Genomic DNA, 15,504 nt, shown 5'->3' with positions numbered 1-15,504 from the left:
GGGAAGGGCTTCCTATATATGTACGTGGCATCCAGTGGCACCAATAAACGTCAGCTTTTGATAATACTCTTATTAATCCCTTCAGGGCAAGAGACTAATGGAATGTGCGTGGGAGAAAGAATCACACTCAGAATTAGAAAAAAAATTGTCTGGTCCCCCTCTACCACACTGCCTGGCTGTGAGACATGACCAAGGCAGCTTTCTCACCCCACAAAGTAGGGCTCGTAACAGTCCCTCCTGTAGTGGCTGATGTTTAAATGAGACAGCATACGACCAAGTAATTTGGATGTGAGTATGAGAGCTAAATTTGTGTCCAAAGTTCTAGATGCAATCGTTTCTCCATCTCTCCATTTTTCCATTGGCTCTTGTTCCTTCTCCTCTGTTTTTAAGGATATGAAATCACTGGTACCTTTTATTGCAAGCTGCCTCTCATCCTCTTCAGAAGCTGGTCTTGCATGATGAGGAAATTTATTTTTATAAAAGTAGCATGTGATTCTCCTTTTGCCGGCACCAACGCCCACTTCTCGCTGGTACGCACCCACATACTGGCCACAGTCATCTCCTCACGACTTTGCTCATGACTTACTTTTGCTAAGTGGACATAAAGGCACATGTAATTTGCCCTTCTCTCTCCCTTTCCAGCCTGGGGGTGGTCGTTACCTCTAATTGCGGACCTGGTGTGAACCATTCATAGAGGCCTCCAGGGAAAAGAGGGACCCCAGGCTCCATCCCCAAAGCAACCATTGTTATTAGTTTCTTGTACAGACTATGAACATAGACACACATACATATATTATAACCACCTTTTAAATACAGATTGGGTACTGGGGCTGAGCATGATGAAGTGTATTCAGGAATTGATAAACAATAATGTAGACTTGAAATTACACAATTTGATAAGCCATTATAATCCCAATAAAATTACTTGAAAATAAATACAAATTGGGGCCGTAATGTTTAGTGTTCTGAACTTTGCCTTTATTTCACGATATATCTTTGAGACCATTTTGTGTCGGTATACGGAAAGCCTCTTTACTCTTTTCTGGGCTAAGTGATAGAATGTTGTGTGGGACTTTTCCCATTGTTCTGGAATTCCAACCAATGGCCAAAGCTGTAAACTAAAGCTGCTAGGTGTCCGGGCATTCAAAGGAGGGTTTGACCAGCCTGCGGCACCTCCTCAGAGGAACCACCAACCCACCCCACCTGACCCTGTGTATGTGGGGTGAGCACTGGGCTGGGAGGAAGTGAAGGGTCAGTTTGTAGGGTGCGCAGTGCTTCTGGTGAGACATTACTTCCCTTCCTCCTCAAATGCTTCCTGCCCACCTCCTACCCCAGGCCAAGAAGGTGGATGGGCAAAGGGATCCCCAAGTCACTTGTGAAGCCACACTGGAAAAGAAAAGTATCTTGTTTTCCAGCCCATTGCTTTCTGAGCCACAGAACTGAGGGCCCATGTGAGGACGTGCCATGGAAGTACGTGGTGAGAGAGTGCTGGAGACAGCTTGACATGCTCCCCGCAGCCATGTGCACACAGAGGCTGGATACCCCTGGGAGCCTGTGCCAGCAGGTATAAGGGACCTGTGGGGTGTAGGGTGTTAGGTCTGGGAAGAAAAGGAGGACAGACCTTACATCCCAATTCCCCAGGCCTCAGTGGGTGCCAAGAGGATCCCCCTGAGCTTTCCCTGAACTTCACTGTAAGGCACAGAAAAGATGAAAGAGGGCTGGGCCAAGGGATGCCTAGAGGCGGGCTTGCACCCTCCAGTCTGGACCACCAGGAGACACGGTAGCCTTCTCTGGCAGGTCTCCAGTGACAGAAGACTTAGGGTGAAACTGAACACCACTCCCATAAAGGCACACCCACCGCCTACTCAGAGACCACCAGGATCCTCACAGACCCCTTCCTCATTGGAGTGGAGACCAGGACCCCGTGCCACGGACCACCCCCCAGACAATGAGCGGACTCTGCCACATGGCTTCTCCCTGCCCCGCATATCAGAAGAGGGGGAGGAGGGGAGATCCTAGAACTAGGCCACACCACCCCTCCCAGCCAGTGGGGATGGGGTTGAATCATTAAAGAGGTTGGAGTTTTACAGAGAATTGGACACATTTCAATACTGGAAAGTTGCAAACTCTGCCCAAGTTGGCAGTAAGGGACAGTAAAGGGAGATTATATAGAGGCCAGCTGAGAGCAGCGATTTGGGGGCAACAAAGAAATTTTGTGTTTACACTCTGTGGGTTGAGCCTTCTCAACTCCTTCTGGCTGCCCGCACGTCCGTTGTAAGAGCAGAGTATCGTTTGTTTAAACCGTTCCCAGTCCATTCAGTCTTTGGCGAGTTCAAACGATGCTGCCAGGCACCTCCCTGCAGCTCTCAGGCCACATGTCTGGTTTGAGTCCATCTGTGGGTAAATTCTTCAGAGCGCATTTCCAGAACTTTCGTAGTCTGAACACAGCCTCTGCCTCTTGAAGACTGCTGTCCTGTCTTGGAACTCAAACTCTTTCGGCACCAGAAGTGGCGTGCCCCAAAGCCAGACTGCTCCCCCCGGCCGGTGATCTGAACTCGGCTGTCTCAGTGGGGACGCAGGGGGACGTTCTCTTCACTCTGCCCAGGACACCTGGGGAAGCAGAGTCCTCCAGACAGGGCATTTCTTCCAACTGCCTCGCTCTTGTCCGGTTAGGGACTTCCTCCTCCCTCTGCATCTTGGGGGCAGAAATCCTCCTGCTGGTTCCCATTGAGTCAAGTGCTGGCTCCTCTGCCCCATGTCCCTTAGCGGGTCTTACTGCAGAGGGTGAGGGCCAGCCGTGGCCCAGCCTTGGTTTGGGAAATGGACCAGGGGACGACACACTCTAGGTCTGATTTGTAGAATGAGGGGCTCTGAATTCACTCATCTGTCCCGGGTGACACCATCCGAGGAGCCACAGCACAAGCTGACTCACCTTAGGCACCTAGAAGAAAACCTGATGTCTATTTAAGAGAAGCAAAGAAAAGTCAGTTGCTTTCCAGAGTTTGGAATACAGCAGCAGCACCCGTGGCTCAGACAGCAGGGCGTCTGGCCACCCTCTGCTCAGTTGCCTCCCTGGGGCGGGCCGGGGGCAGCCTCCTCCACCAGGCACTTCTCCCTCTACCGTCACATACTTGAATCTTATGGCTGCTGCTAATAAATGAATGAAAGACTGGATTCTGAGGCCCACTGAGCCCATCTGAGCGTCCTCCGCACTTGAGTTCATTTTGAAGCCACAAATACCCAGCAGCAGAGGCAGATAATTCTCGGTAACCTTTAGAAAACCCAATTTCCATCCATGTGCGACAAAATGACTATTTAATAGATGCAAATGTCATGCTTGAATATTTTTAGTCTTCCTTGTCAGTGTGTGAGTCATTTGGAATGACAGACTGCATTCAGGGAGAGAGCAAGGATCTTACCAGAAGCCCACTCCTTCACTAATTTATTTCATACCTTTGACTGTCATGAATGTTTTCAGCGATTTTGCAGGAAGCTGGCCTGTGCTTTCTGACAGCACATCACACATTTCCCGGGTCAATTAAACAGAACGGCAGGGCCCATTGTGAGCTCTTGACTTGAGTCCCTTTAAGAGAAAAGCAGCTCCCCTGAGCTGGCCCTGCCATATCTGCTCCGTGCACATTTTAAATTCCAGCTGCTTTTTCAGCTGTTTTGGTCTTTTCCTTTAGAGCTGCTTATGGCGGGAAGTCATTCTTTTCATTTTAGTGGCCTCAGGCCCCAGAGGTTTTGCTGGGCAGATGCACTGCCCTCCTTTTTGCGCAGGTGACAGGTGAGGGAGTCTGACAGTTGTGACGGTGCTCTGACACCCCTGCTGTCTTCCTCTGCAGCCAGGAGAGAGGCTCCAAGGAGCCAAATGAGGTAGAACCGGGGTCCCTGACTTCCCCAAAGCTGTGATCTCAAGTTGTGCTTCTAAACTTTGGCTACAGAATTCAGTTCGCTTGGGGAGATTTAAAAAATATCAACGTCGGGACCTCAGCCCCAGAAATTCTGCTTTAATTGGTTGCGGGTGACATCACACCCAATACCGTTTCTGAAAGGAGTAGGGAGGAAGGAGGGAGAAACCATGCAGAGTTCCATGGGAGCCCCTTGAAGGAAAGGACAGGTCTTGTCATCAGTTCAGCCCCAGGGTCCAGCCCATCACTTGGGTCATAGAAAATACTCCAGAGAGAATAAGTAACAGGCTGGATGGATGACTGAGAATACGAACTGGGAACAAATGATAAGAGGCCAAATATTGTGGTGGAAAAATCCAATCCACTGGGCTTGGGGTGAGGGGGCACTGGTTTACCCCGTTTGCTGCTAACTGGTACTTTGGTCAAGAAACCTTCCCTCTTGGAGCCTTAGTTTCCTCATCTGTAAAGCAAGGGGTTTGGAGCAAATAATGTCTAATGTTCCCTCTCTATTTTTAAAATTCTCTAAGTAGATGGTTGCTATGCCTGCCCCTGGCATTTGGCTATTTTTCTTGCTTCATGTGTGATTCCAGTCCTCTCTGAAGTGGCCTAAGCTAGAGAGCAGGTGCCCATGAGCACGAACTCTGGGGCCATCAAAGAGAGGTTTTGGTGATGGTTGGTGCGTCAATGACAGACACACAGTGTAAAGGGAGAAGGTAGAATGTTCTAGAAGATTCCCTGATGCCTGTGGTAATTCCATGGTGGGGTGGATGGGAATGGGGAGAGGGATACACACAAGCCTGGAGCATTTTCTTTTTGATGTGAGCTGTAGGTGTGCTGCTAGAAACATGGAAACCAAAGCCGGCTTCAGAAATTTACAAGTCAAAGCCGATGTTTCCCCTGACTCAGCTTCCTTCAGCATTGCGCAACTCTCTCCAAACACTGCCGAACGGCTGTTTATGTGGAGATGAAGAAAAGCTCTCTGTTGACTTTATTTCCAAACCCTGCCTTTTGGAATTGACACAAGAAGAGGGCAAACGGCTCACCAGGCTTGACCATCCAGTCAGCTGACTCCAACCCCCTGTCCCAGCTTTCTGGCTCCATCTCGTCAAACAGAAGCTATTGAAACAGATATCAACAACACAGATAAAAAGTAGAGTGACATGGGCTTTGAACCCCAAGGCCAAAGGCTTATCGCAAACTGGTCAACTTCTCTCTGTGGCTTCCATCCCCCAGGGGTGAAAGAGCAAACTCCCCTCCTTGCCTGAGAACTGCTCTGTGCAGGGTCTGGTCCCTATGGGTGGGGGCACAGGGCACCATCTGCACCTTCAGGGCCACTTCCTCAGCACTCCGGGTGGCCCAAGCCCCGGTCTGCTGTGGCTGCAGATGGAGGGGGTCTCCAGCTTTGGATGCCTGAACCAGTGACAGGCAGCATTTGGTTAAAAGCACGAACTCTGAAACCAGACCACTGAGTCGGTCTCTTACAAATGAGAATGATAATGCACCTACCCAGTAAGGTTGCTAGGTGGGTCACGTTTGTGCAGAATTCTAAAGCAGCTTAGAACACTGTCTGGCGCACAGGGTGTTTCGATGAAATCAGTGGTTCTCAGACTCCAGCGTGAATAAGAATCTCCTGGAGAGCTTGCTCCAGCGGAGTTTGCAGGGCTTCATTCCCTGAGAGGCTGTCGGGGAGGGCCCAGGGTTTCTGGTTTTCATCACGTGTCCCCAGGTGAATTGGACACAGGTGGTCAGCACTGCCTGTGCCCGCTGCCCAGCAGCAGGATGCTGCTTCCCTCGGGACTGGCTGTAGTGGGCCCGTGGGCTGCTTGAGTCTTTGCACATGGCTCGTCTGGTCTGTGCTGGAAGGTTCTCCCTCTTCTTGATCTTTCGAGTTTCAGCTCAAGTGCTATCTCCTCCAGGAAACCTTCTCTCCCTGACTTTTGGCAGACCTGGACCTCTAGGCAGGGGCATGAGCCCTTATCTGCCATTCCAAAATCCATTTTTTATGAATGTGAAGCAATCTCATTTGGGGCAAACACCTCACCTAATGGCAAAAACCTGACCTGAACTGACTTGCTGTTTGTAGTCTTTATTCCACTTAGTGTGGGTATTCATATGCTTTGCTATAGAAACATTAATGGGTTTGCTGACAGCGTGCTGCCCCAGACTGCCGGCACTGTTACAGAATGTATGGGGTATATAACACAGTACTTTTCTAAAATGCAAAAAACGTTCTGCATTCTGAAATACAACTGCCCCCAAGAGTTTCGGATTGTGGATCTGTAGTACATTTTGCTCTGATTGTTGGCTTTTTCCTCTGCCTCACCACCAGATTAAAATCCTAAGGGCAAAGACCCTGATTTTCATTTTGTGTCCTCAGCATCTAGCACAATGCTTGGTGCCAATAACAGTCAATTAGTGTTTCTTGAATGAATGAATGCTTTCTTGTAGAGGAAACTGTACCTGTTTTTCTTGCTCTCTGAGACATTTCCTGACTCTCTATGACCTTCATGATAGGGTTTGTAAAATTAATTTCTGGGCCAGATGGATAATGAGTGAATGGGCCAGATAAGCCACAATAGGGAGTAGAGGGGAGTGTGGCAAACTGGAAGTTTTGTGCCTCATCTAAAGAGGGCAGCCTCTATTCAGCTCCCGTTGATTGATGCCAGGTCTTCTAATTTTTCAAGAGAAATTGGAAAACTTGATTTCTGGGTGAAATTTTCCTATTAAAATAACCCTGGGACAACCAAATAAATTTCACGGGCAATCAAGTTGTGGCCCACCAGTCGCCATTTTCCAACTTTCGTTTCCATACTTCCTGGGTGCTGTCTCTGCATGGGATCTTAGGGAAGCCAGTTTGTGAGTTCCTGAAATTGTCCTGTCATTCTGAGCTGTGACGATCCCATGTGGAGGCTGTAATTCTCATTTGCAGCTTCTCACCCCCACACCCAGAGGCAGAGCAGGCGTGCCTCCTCCGGGACCACCTCCTTTTCCAAACACAAAGGATTCTTACCCATGCCCTTGGTCAGCGCCTAAAGGAGATCGCTGAGCAGCCACTGGAAATCGTTTGCCAGATGCCTCTGCACAGACAGCCTAGTGTGGCAGATGCCTGAAGGCCTCCAGGGAAAATGCCATCTCCTGGGAACTAAAGAGTGGCTGATACTATGAGGCTTGAAAATTGTGTCTGAAAGGATGAGAAGCAGAGTGAAAAAGGCAATGTGTTCTTTTGCTATTTTTTAGGCAACAAGGAGAGTTGGCAAGAGCCAAAACATGCGGGCCTAGGTGGCATGACTCTTAGCACATCATTTTCTGTAGTTCAGCTGTCTTTTGTTGGCTATCTCCTTGTTTCCTCTCTTGTTCTCTTGCCAGAGACCCCAAATGAGTTTCTTACAGACAATCAACTAGGTCCCTCATCAGGGTCATGAGGTGGAAGATGCTCGTGAGGCCAGTCAACGTTTATTACTCAGGAGTGGACAGAGGCAGGAAACAGCGAGATCCTCAAAACTGAAATCCACAGACAACCTCCAAGCTCACTGTCACCAGCAGCTTCGAACCCCTGCCCCAGGCACCTATTCAGTTCCCTTTAATGTAGCTTTATGGAGCATCCAAGGTACACGGTACGGAGAACACTGATGTAACCCTGTGCTTCCAGGTTGTTTATGGTGGTGTATGGAAAGGAGACAATTATACCAATAACCCCAAGAGGCAGAAGTCCCGTAGGTTCAGAGGAGGGAAGGAACTTCATTTGGTGAGAGGAATCAGGAAAGTCTTCACGGATGAGGTGACATCCAAGATGGACTCTGAATTGTGGGAGACTTGGCCTCGTGGGTGGTCACTCCTAGTAGAGAGCACAGTGTGAGCCAAGGAACAAGGTAGGAACGCAAGGGTGTGTGTGGGCGGGGCATGGTCTGTTTGAGGGACTCTAGGGGAGTGGAGGGAAAGTGAGTCAGGAGTCTGATCGTGAGTGCCCTGGGATGCCTGGCTGAGGAGTTTAGATTTTCATCCGTCGACACTGGCAGCCTTTGAAGGATTTCTGCAGGGGAATGCGGTGATTAGAGTTGGCTATAGTTGAAGCTGTGTGCAAACTGGATTGGGAACTGGGAGAGGAAGAAAGTGGGATGTGCTGTCAGAGGTTATCGTCATAACTTTGGCTGAAGTTACTGAGACAAGTAAGATGGAGGGCCAGTGGGACTGGAGAGGAGAGTACCGACGCCTGAGCAGGTAGGGAGCTCCTGCTGTCCCCCGCCCCTCCCCTCCTCTCCCTGAGTCTGCTCTAGGCAGGCATTTGCCACCGCAATTCCACCAAAACCTCTCCTATTGAGGTCACCAGTGACATCCTCATGGATAGTTCCAGTGCTCACTTCTCAGGCCTCATCTTGCTGACCTGCCAGCAGTATTTGACACCCTTGGTGTCCCTGCTTTCATCACTAGACTCTCCTCTCCCAGCCTCTGGGACACCACTGGCTCCTGGGTTTCTTCCCACCTCTCTGGCCACTCCTCCTTTCCCGATCATCTCACCTTCCTGTCCTTGGGCCCCTCCTTTTCAGTCTCATAGCTTTAAATTCCATCGACATGCTGATGGCACTTCAGTTGGTATCCCCAACCCAGACTTCTCCCTGAATGTCTGTGTTCCACTTTCCACTTGGTCTCTCCACTGGATGTCCAACAGATGACTCAGTGTTAGTATATTCCAAAAGGGCCTTGATCTCATTTCCCAATCCTGCTTACGGCCTTTGTATTTGCTGTTCCTCTGTCCCCAAATGCTCTTCCCCAAGTAGCCACACGGCTCACTGTCTCACCCCTGTGAGGTCTTCACCCTGACCCACTCTAGAATTCCACCCTCCCACACCGCCGTATCCTTCCTCTGCGTCCCTTTATTTCACGGGTTTCATCAACATTTAACATAACACACATTTTACTTATTTATATGTTTATTGTTTGTTTGCCTCTACTGGAATTTATATTTCATGATGGAAAGGATCTTTGTCTGGTTTGCTTCACTTTGAATTGCTGTATTCCTACCCCCTACAGTGTGTGGCACACGGTAGCTGCTCAGTGCATGTTTGTGGAATGAATGAGTGAATGAATAAATAGCAAACTGAACTTTTTCCTCTTTGGACTTGGGGAGCAAAGCCATATGAAAGGTCAGAGATGAAGTTCCAGTCTGGATGCCTGGAAGATACGGGGGTACAAGTCCCAGAAATTTAGAAACAAGGAGAAGGAGAAGTTTGAAAGTAGTGTCTGTAGACGGGGCCATTCTGAGTGTGAGTGACTTGAGAATCATCGTGTGATGATGTCCAGCAGGATTTGGGATAGGAAGGAGGGGGCTCTGGGAGGGGTAGATTGGGTAATTGCCCACAAAGAGGTGAGGACTTTTAGCCACAAGAAGAGGAAAGAGAGAGAGAGGGAGGGAGGGAAGAAAAGAGAGAGAGGGAGAAAGGGAGCGAGAGAGAGAAAGAGAGAGAGAGAAAAAACCAAGAGCAAATTATTGGGAACATTTACATTTAGGGGAGGAGAAAAACTTGTTGGAGTATTTTGAGGAGAGAATAACCAGGAGGTGAAATGTCACAGAAACCAAAGACGAAGTTTCAAGAAAGAAGAAACAGTTGATGATATTGAGCACTGCACAATGCGGGGGAGGATGAAGACTGGGAGATGGTCATTTGCTGTGACCACCCGCAGATCTGCCATCCTACTGCCCAAATAGCCCAGATGGCCTCAATCACAAGGGCGGACGTGCAGTGGGAAGTCGCGGAAAGCTTTAAGCAGCAGAGCGATAGAGTCAGAGCTCTGCTGGAGGCAGGCTAACAAGTTGGGAAGGGGAGAGAAGTAAGATGGACATTTCCTTTAGGAGGATATTGCAGTTATCCAGACCAAGGGAGTTCTGGAAGCTAACTTAAGGGCTGGTGGCTTCAATGTCCAACATGCAGCAAGAAAATGACTTGCTCAACGTCCCCAGGATCCTTGGGGTTCCTGGACCCCCGAGGCGGGCTTGACCATTGCTCTTTCCATGTTAGCAGCAATGGGTATTTCCCAATGCTGTGGCTCTCCGGCCCCCATAGCTAATATTTGTTTCCTATTGATCCAGTCTCCAGCCTGTTACTTTTTAACTGGAGTCCGGGGTTCAAAGGCCTGACTTTTGTTTAAACACCCATTACATCGGGGAGAACACGTCCCCCTGATGACCTCAGCTGATGAGCGAGCAAGGCTCTTCTAAGTCAATATGGACTGCAGAGAAGGCAAGAGGGGTGAGGACAGAGAGGGACTTAGGGTGGGGCGAGAGGGTGCGACATGGAGTGAGAAGACCCTCCTGGCAGAAGAACTCTTAGAATTTATAAGAGAGTTAAATAACTAAAATTCAAAAGAAAAATCCCAAACCCAAACTTTCTGCCACAAATAATATTGACCATGTTATAAGTTAATATCTGAAATTGTTTATCAAACAGAAAGTCTAAAAAATAGAACAAACGTCCTGGAGCTCCATCCAATAGTTCCTGGAGGCAGAGAATTGGGCCCTCAGTCTCCGCTCCTTTATGGCCCTTCAACTCGACTGGACAAAGGGACGTTTGTGGTGCCCTGGAAGGTGTGTGGAAAACATGAGGCACCTGCTTGTGAGGGTGGACAGAGAGGCTGTGTGGCTTCCTGTGAGGGCCTGAGGCTGGAGCTGTCCCTGAGAACAGGCTGTCTTTTCAGGAGGGAGCCCCTTATGCACAATGGATTGTGTGGTCTGAAGCAGGGCCTCTGCCCTCAAAAATCCTCCCCCGGTCAGTTTGCTGATAGCTAAGCGCTATAATTTCCACATTTATTCCTTTTGGCTTAAGCCAAGCTACATCTTTGGAGTTTGTTAAAATAAAAACACTTCTGGAAGATCATCACGTGTTTATTCTCATCAGTCATTTACATCTTAGTGTAAACAAGTGTATTGGCTCTTCCCTCTAGGAGGTCGTATGGAGGCGATGGTGGATGGGCAGGAGAGTGCGGTGGTTGAATGGGGACTTTCAGCCAGACAACCTGGGTTCAGGTCACCACTCTGCAAGGCTCTTAACCTCCCAGTCTGATTCCTCATGTGTCAAATGGGTAGTAGTAGTATCTTAAGAGAGAAAACTGAAGATCCCAGAAGCTTGGCAAATGACAGTAAGGCCACTGTCACAAGGGGAAATTCACTCTGCAAAAGGATGCTGAAGGCCAAAGATAAACTATCACGGGGTTTGGCTACTTGTTCTCAAACTCCTTCCCTTTTCCTCTGGGCTCTGCTAGATATTTCTAGCCTTCTTTGCAGTTAGGTACGGCCATTGACTGACATGTGGCCAGGGGAAGGTGGGCAGAGGTGATGTTTACCCCCTCCAGACCTGGCCCTCCTGTACAGGCTTCCACAGGCTCTCTTCCCACCTCTGCCTGTAGGCTACAGAGGAGCCTGTCCCAGGGGCTGGCGGAGCCCAGGTGGGAGGGGACCCGAGTTCCTAGATGACTTCTGGATCAGAGCATCGCCTCTAACCTACACAGGACTGTGAGAAATAAACCTTTATCATATGAGCCCCTGCTTGGGGGTTGCACGTTACAGCATGAACCTGCCCTACTAGTAAACTCTTGCCTTCTTCCCTCCTCAGGATAAATTCCCAAAGAAGAGGAGCGAGGTAGGAAGAGATGACTGGGGGCCAGGGAACTGGAGAACATTCCAGATCATCCCCTCCTCAGGCTTGAGGCACTGGTGACCCACTGAGGCAAAACATACCTGAATTTCAACCTAGAAGTTCAAGGTGATCATTGTATGTAAACAACAGGCTCAAACATCCTCCAAGGTGATTGTGTCTATTTGGGACGTGGAGATTTTCATGTCACGTGTGAAATGAGGATACTGTTTGGGTATTAAACTGATGTCTTTTTCATTCATCATACCCTCTGACTTCCTGCCCACTATCTTATTGCTTCAGGGTAGGGTAGGGTAGCTACCAGCTAGAATTGAAAACATCATTGTAATGCATTGTATGGTTCCATTTATAAGAAATTCTAGAACAAATAAAACTAATCTATGGTGGAAAAAATTGAGGACACTTGCTGGGGAGCATGGGGGTGGGGTCTGACCAGGAGGAGACTTGAAAGAACTTTCTGGGGCAATGGGAATTTGGGTCACACAGGAGTATGTCCTTGTCCAAACTCAGTGAATGTTCACTTAAGATTTGTGCATTTCTTTGCCCGTGAATTTTATCTCAAAAGAAAAAAGCCTAAATAAATAATAAAATCTAGTTAATGATAGGCATGCTGAAGTATTTGGGGGAAGTATATGATGCCTGCAATTTACTTAGCGCTGCTTCAATAATTACGATGGATTAAAGGATGGATAGCGGGATGGATGTGTGATGAGGCCGGCAGAGTAAGACGTAACCGTAGAACTAGGTGGTGGGTCTGCACGTGTTCACTGTGTAATTCTTTCAACTTTACTGAATGTTTGCAAGTTTTCATAACAAAATGTTGGAGGAAAAAAAAGTGCTTTGAGACTCAAAGCTAATAGTCCTTAGTCCTGAGGAAAATGGCATTGAATGCAAGGTTCTGCTAAGAGGCAAGAGATTTTTGTCCATTCTAAAAGCTTCTCTTTATTTATCAAGAGCTAAATCTAGATGATTCATATTGTAGACTTTTGCCCAAAGCCGTGGTGTCCCCAGAGGTGTTGCCAGTAGAGAGAAACAGGAAGAGGATCCCTTGGGTTGGGGAGGAAACGGGGTACAAGGTTAGGGCCCCGTGTGCCCATCTGAACCGGTGGAGGATTCTCAACCCTGAAACTCATGGACACGCATGCTGGTCTCAGCTCTGGGACCAGTTCCTACCTCTCCAGGTTCTCTAGTTTACTATGCAGATGACTGAGCACTGAAGAGTGCCACGTGTCCTGGGCAGGGGAGCCCCCATTCCCATGAGCAGCTTCTTACCGCCAGCATTTTCGGGCCCTCCCTCTGGCTCCCGGGCTTCTCCTGAATTTTGAGGAAGACAAGGGGAAACCCAGAGGGAGGGGTGGGCTCTGGCCCCTACCGGGAAGAGACAAAATGTCCCACGTTTGTCAAAATTTAGTCCCAGCTGGGATGATGTGTTACTTGAGGTTGGTTTAAGCTCTTTAAATGGTCCTGGTGTGGAGTCTCCGCCCCCATCTTCAAGTCACCAGGCTGAGAGCCTGCCCGCTGCCCCACCCTGAGGCCGAGGGCCTGGCTGCTCCCTCCCCGAGCTGGTTTATGGAATAGGACCAGCCTGACGTGCTTGCAGGATTCCCTTGAAAACCCAGGTTTTCTGCCTCAAGTGGGAAGCTGAAGGGCCTGACCCTGTCCCTGGGCCTGGCTCTGCCAGGGGTGGCATCGAGGCCAAGGGAGGCTGTCCCCAGCTGGGCTGTTACTGCCCCTCCTGCCCTCATCTCTCTTCTGGGTTCAGTGACAAGCGGCCCCTCTGCCACAGACAAGCGACTGGCCAGACTGGACGGTCCCATAGGGGCAGAGCGAGAAGCTGATTGCCCCTCCCCGTGGGCCTCCAGTTCCCAGGAATGAGAGGCACCCAGGGTGGTCGCCATTCGGGATCTCTGCAGGGGTGAGCAGTGTCACCCTGGCAGTCCCTGAGGGTAACAGGTGAGGACAAATCCTGGTCCTCCAGGCCAGCACTGGGCACATAGGGAGTGATCAAGGGCAAGAACCAGGACTTACATGGCCAAGGCCTTTCGGGGTCACATTCCGCGATTGTGTGATAAAGCTGGAAGAGCCCAGGAATCTTCTACCTCTAGCTTGTCTTGTGATTCAGTCTGGACAAGGCCAAGCAGGACTGAAAACTGTTAACTTCCTAATTCTGGGAACTGTATGGAAAACTCCCACGGCAGCGTATTGCTCAGAAACTGCCCAGATGTGTACTCTCCCTTTAATCCCAGCGGGATGTGCCTCTCACAGGTCACTCTGGATCCCCCTCAGGGCCGTGTGTTCATTCCGATGGTGGGTATACTCTAGCACCCGAGCCCTAATCCAAGCTGAGCTGTCTGCTGGTTCACTCTTCTCTCAGGGAGAAACAGAAAGGCTCTCCTCAAGCCTTAGGGGGCGGTAAGGCGAGAAGAAACACTCTGGGAGAAAACCTGCACCCCAAACCCCTCTCGCTGTCACTCCGTACCCCGTTCCAAGAGGCAGCAACGCAGCAAGGCTGCAGAGCCGCACGCGGTGGGTGCCCCATCGACGTGTCGAAGGGCACACCTGAAATGGCAAGTTTGTCGGGCACCTGGCCAACAATGGGATTAAGTTAAAACAGCCAGCTCAGACTTCAAGATAAAGAAAAGTCCAGAAGGTGCACAGAGAGGAGCCACATCCCTTCTGGGGTTCTGCAAGCAAGTGGGCCTGGGCTGGGGTGAGACCCAAGGGCGGTCTGCGACCTTCTCCCAGAAGCACTGAGTGCTGAGGGGGCCTTGTCCCAAGAAGGCCCCAGCTGTGAGATGCCATTCTGCCGAAAGGCAGATTGGGGATGCTCTCCACCGCTGTTCTGTCCTTTATCTCTTGTCACCTGTGACGTGCAGCCCAGTTGGGAACTGGCCAGGAGCAACTTGGGATTTGTAGGGGAAAGGGAAGGAGGCACATCGGAGAAGGGGACACGGGGTGGGCGTGGGGCATTGCAAAGGGGCTGGGCAGGAAGGGACAGGCTACTGCGGCTACTTTACCTTTTTCTCAGTCTAGCTTGAGCCAGCCCTACAAAGGGAATCTCCATTCTTACCCACCTCAGTCCTCACCAGTGGGGTCCCCGAAGTCGTGACAGGGTCATGCAATCTACTTACGGAGGAGTTTGTATCGGGTCTTAAGTAAACTCACCAGCAATTTGTTTCCCTGCTCAACTCAAATCCTACAAATACTTGCTCAGAGATTCCACAGCCTGAGTTCTCTGGAAACTCCCTGTTTTGGGAAGTGTGCTCTCTCAAGCCGGGGAACCCCAGAGGATCAGAAAATGGCTTTTGCACTCTCACGTCCAGGGACCCCTTTCAATGTGGTTCCTCAGAGCCAACCACAGGAATCAGAATTCCTGGACACCCAAGCTCATACCAACACTTTATTAGGGGCTTTAAAATTTCGGAAGTGCCTGGATCGCTCCTAGACTTAGAGCAGGTCAACAGCTTATTAACCTAGGAGCTGTGTAACTGATGTATGACAATTTGTTCCTCTATGTTATTTGTTCCACCATCGGTGTTTTTCTCTAAGACAGAACATATAAAAGTTCAAAGCGGCTCCATGCACCAGCACCTCCCTTGCATGTTCGTGCGAGGCTGGAGGAGGCAGCAGGAACTGAGAATGCTGTTCACACCTCTACAGTAAGATACAATACCATCCACTGCTAACTGAAAAAGACAAGTCACAAGAGACCAAGGACTAAACCATGTCCTGCTTGATCTTACCTCTGGGTCGTCCCTGAGGGGACAGGTTAAGGCTATCAAGAGGCAGCTTAATACTGAAGAGAAAGAAAACATTTCTTAAGGTGCCTGCCAGTTTTAAAAGGGAATTGACGTGAGATCTGGAAGTTGATAGCATCTTTCTTCTGAGAACCATCTTGGGCGTCATTACTGAGTTTCATTAATTCACAAAAATTGAGGGTTGGGTGG

General features: G+C 49.5%; 2 long non-coding RNA genes across 2 annotated transcripts; one reads left to right on the top strand and one right to left on the bottom strand.

The window, feature by feature from the left end:
* Positions 1-956: 956 nt before the first annotated feature.
* Positions 957-8,588, bottom strand: LOC139084579 (uncharacterized). The gene is made up of 2 exons (XR_011542071.1): positions 8,427-8,588; positions 957-7,746 (listed from the first exon to the last, which is right to left on the bottom strand). It is a non-coding gene; the product is annotated as an uncharacterized lncRNA (long non-coding RNA).
* Positions 1,096-2,085, top strand: LOC139084580 (uncharacterized). The gene is made up of 3 exons (XR_011542072.1): positions 1,096-1,213; positions 1,416-1,564; positions 1,798-2,085. It is a non-coding gene; the product is annotated as an uncharacterized lncRNA (long non-coding RNA).
* Positions 8,589-15,504: the final 6,916 nt, after the last annotated feature.

Source organism: Equus przewalskii, chromosome 7, assembly GCF_037783145.1.
Source record: "Equus przewalskii isolate Varuska chromosome 7, EquPr2, whole genome shotgun sequence".
In the NCBI taxonomy this organism is placed as follows: domain Eukaryota; kingdom Metazoa; phylum Chordata; class Mammalia; order Perissodactyla; family Equidae; genus Equus; species Equus przewalskii.
The sequence above is the reverse complement of the archived record's forward strand: the minus strand, read 5'-3'. Positions and strand labels throughout refer to the sequence as shown.